The sequence below is a fragment of the Myotis brandtii genome, unplaced genomic scaffold (genome assembly GCF_000412655.1).
Source record: "Myotis brandtii unplaced genomic scaffold, ASM41265v1 scaffold927, whole genome shotgun sequence".
Classification (NCBI taxonomy): Eukaryota; Metazoa; Chordata; class Mammalia; order Chiroptera; family Vespertilionidae; genus Myotis; species Myotis brandtii.
This window is the reverse complement of record NW_005371823.1, coordinates 299,351-303,451: the sequence shown is the minus strand read 5'-3', so window position 1 is coordinate 303,451 and position 4,101 is coordinate 299,351.

Sequence of the window (4,101 nt, the reverse complement as noted above, 5' to 3'; positions counted from 1 at the left end):
GCCGCGCGCGGGGCCCGCCGGGATTGCTCCCCTTGGGCGTCTCTCAGGCTCCGCCCAACGCTGGCTCCGCCCCTCTCGGGTAGCGCCGGAGGGAGGGGGGAGAGGGCGTGTGGCCACAGTGCCCCCTGGTGGTCACAGGTACGCACACTAGTCTTGCTACTTCGCGGTAATACTGCGCTGGAAACTGAGGATGATAAAAGTCAAAGAATGACTCATGACCATCTAGTGGGGGGAGGGGAGGAGACTGTACCCTAAGTGTTGCACCACGAGGTTCAAACCATTTGCTATAAAAATATGGTACAGGGCGAGATTTAGTCACTTCCATTTAAATGCACTCTAGGCAAAGGATTTAAATGTGTGGACTCTGGAGCTATGTGACGTTGGGTAAGTCATAAATTCCTGTGTGTTTTGGTTTCCCCATCTGTAAAATGGGGGTAATAGTAATAGCTGCCTCACTATGGTGAGGATTAAATGAGTTAATACATATAAAATGCTTAGAAGAATGTATTTGGCACATGGTAAGCACTATATAATTGTTAGCTATTATATTTTTGTTCCTAATATGTGCCAGACTCTGCGTTAGACTCATAAAAACACAAGAAATGTGTATGATGCAGACCCTGTCCCCAGGAAGTAGGCTTAGTCTCTTTGGAATGGGGTACACTCAAGTATGAGGTTAAATTTGGGTCTGTCCCTGACATGCTTTTAATTACTGAGGGTAATTCTCTTTATCTTAGTGGAGGCAGAGTCTATCCATCTTCAACAATAAGCCACTGATCAAGGTTATGGGTTGTTTTATTTATTTAATAGGTTAATGGGGTGGGGCCACAACATTAGTAACAAAGAAACAGAATTTCCGGAGGATGAGGCCCAGAAATCAGGATTTTAAAAAGATTCCCAGGTGATTCTAACGTGCAGCCAAGGTTGAGAACCACTGCCCTAGGGTGACTTGCTTCTCTGGTTAGACAGCGGTGCTTCTTTTCAATATGGTCGAGTCCACTCTGTCCTGCTCCAGTTTGTTCCGGATGCACACTCTGCTTCACTCTGTTCTACTCCTCTCTGGCCCTGAGAATAACAATGTGTTTTTCCTCCCTAGTAACAGGGCTCTTACTGTAAAAAAGTAAGCAATGGTGAAATTTTCAGGCATGAATTTAGGTCTGTGGGAGAAGTATTTTTAGGATATGTTTTGCATAAGCAATGCCTTTGTGAGCTACTCTCAGATTATACCACGCACAAGCAGGAACATGCCCATGTGTGGGGCCACGCCTGTTAACAAATGGGACTCTTCGAGAGAGTCCGGCAGGGTGAGTGAAGAAAGCAGGAGCCCTGGGTTCTAGGTGTCTGCAACTTAGAACATTCCACTAAGTAGGTGTGCTGTTGTAAAGAAAATAAAATTCAACACACATGGGTGAAGTCACTTTCTCTCAAGCTATTTCTTCATCACCATTATCATAAACAGGACTTTCTTGATGACCCACTACATAAGAGGCATTGTACTGGGCCCTCACCAGAAGGTGAAAAAGGTGTGAGACAGTACTTACCCTCAAGGGATGCTGCATGGTGTGGTAGGACAAATAACGGGGACTCGGGAAAGCTGCTGTGTTAACATAGAAGCATCTCCACCATAGAACACTCAGGTGGTCTGAAGGCCTGAGCAGAATCTTGATGTTCTCACTTCTGGAGCTTCTTAAGGCACAGTGTCTCAGGCAGGTGCATCTCCAGACTCAGGTTTGGAGGTTTATACCAGTGGATGAGCGGCCCTGGCCCATAGAGCTCAGGTGACTGCCAAGTGTCAGCATAATTTAAGGTGAAATTTTTAAAAATGGCTTTATATTGCTACTTTTGAAATATGTACTATTTTAATAATGAAAATGCAGGGCAATTTTCTTCATTGACACTTCTAAGTCAATAAAGTTGAAATTCTTTTCCCTTGGAGCTCAGTCAAGTTATTTTATATTTATTTTTAATAGTTTTGATTTCAGAGAGGAAGGGAGAGGGAGAAAGAGATAGAAACATCAATGATGAGAAAAAATCATTGATTGGCTGCCTCCTGCACGCCCCCTACTGGAGATCGAGCCCACAACCTGGGCATGTGCCCTTGACTGGAATCGAACCCGGGACCCCTCAGTCCACAGGCAACGCTCTATCCACTGAGCCAAACCAGCTAGGGCTATTTATGTTTTTAAATTGTCGCCTGAGGATATTTTTAAATTGATTTTAGAGAGGGAGGAAGGGAGAGAGAGAAAGAAAAAGAGAAAAGAGAGAAAAGCATCAATGTGAAAGAGAAACATTGATCAATTGCCTCCTGTATGCCCCCCGACTGAGGATCAAACCCACAACCTAGTATATACCTTGACTATGAATCAAACCAGCAACTTTTTGGTTCATGGGATGACACTCCAACCAACTGAGCCACCCAGCCAGGGGCAAGCTTTTAAATTTTTTTTGTTATTGTTAATCCTTAATGAGGATAATCTCTCCCCCCCGCCTCCCTCGAGCCACCCAGCCAGGGGCAAGCTTTTAAATTTTTTTTTGTTATTGTTAATCCTTACCCAGGATAATCTCTCCCCCCGCCCCCCTCCCCATTGATTTCTAGAGAGAGTGGAAGGGAGACAGAGAGACAGAGAGAGAAACATTGATGTGAGAGAGACACATCAATTGGTTGTCTCCCACATGTGCCCCACCCAGGGCGAGCCTGCGAGCCTGCAAATGAGGTACATGCCCTTGACTGGAATTGAACCCTTGACCCTTCAATCCATGGGCTGACGCTCTAACCACTGAACAAACCAGCAAGGGTCAAGTTTTTAATTTTTGGTGGATAAAAAAGTGCAGATCAAATATATTTTTATTATCCCTGTACCAGTTCTTGTGCACAGAAAGTGGGTTCCCTGCTAGCCTTCACAGTGGACGGTCTCCGAGGGATCTCACTCCAGGCCATTCCCTCATTCCTTCCTTCTCACTGCCTTAAACATTCCTTCCATCTGCTGAAGGGCAGCTGGGTTAGCCTTTCTGCCTCTCACCCTGTCTCGTAAGGGTATGGACGTCATTCAGGGACAGTGTATGGAGTAACCCTCACCATAAACACACCCATGAGAAAAGAACTCTGGTGCAAAGTCATACATACATTTCTTGGAGAGTTAGGGGAGGGATTGTGGAGGAACATTGGAGCCAGGCCTGACATGCTAGACAGGATTTCGACAGGCAGGGTGTTCCAGACAGTGGGGGGAAGTACAAAGTAAGTTCCCGTGAGGCAGGATAGTATAAAGCTAGGAAAATCCCTTGGCAAGTGGACTGGGGAAACTGAGACAGATAGCTGAACAAACTGGCCGAGCAATTTACAGCCAGATACGGGTCACCAGGGTGGAAAGCCCGGTGTGCCTAGCAGTGGGCAAAACTGGCACTGACTTTGCCCCCAGCGTGGTCTTTCCTCCCCTGGCATATCACATTTCCTCTCTGGAGATAACATCTAGGCCTCAGTTGTATTTCAGCTCCAGGCCCAGAAAAGCATCAAAACCAGGCAAGTGAATGACCCTGGCACTGACCAATCAGTGGAGACCATGACCCAGAAAGGGCACACCTGGAAAAGCTGATGAACATTCTATTGAATCTTCCCCTAAACCTCTAGCCTTTAAAATCCTCAAGAGAAAGGACCAAGTGCTGTTCTCCTCCTTGGAGCATGCCATCCCCTTTCCCTTCCCCTTCTTTTTCCCCCACGGGGGTGCATCTATTAAAGCTCTAAGGGACGCCCCATGAGACTTACAACCAGGGGAGCAATGGGCAGCAGCAGCTTGTCCCGGGCTAACCCCCTGAACCTGACTCCAAGGCCCCCTTTTCTGTCTTTAGTGAGCCTCAGTTTGGCTCACTTCTTTCCCATAATGTTTCTAGAGAGCCAAAGCAGCCCCTCCTAGTCTCTCTACTGTTGCTTCTTCTATCCTAGGCCCTTCCTTGTGTCACTGTCCCCAGCTTTAATAACCGTACTCTCACCGGTTTGGCTCAGTGGATAGAGCGTCAGCCTGCGGACTGAAGGGTCCCAGGTTCGATTCCGGTCAAGGGCATGTACCTGGGTTGCGGGCACATCCCCAGTAGGAGATGTGCAGGAGG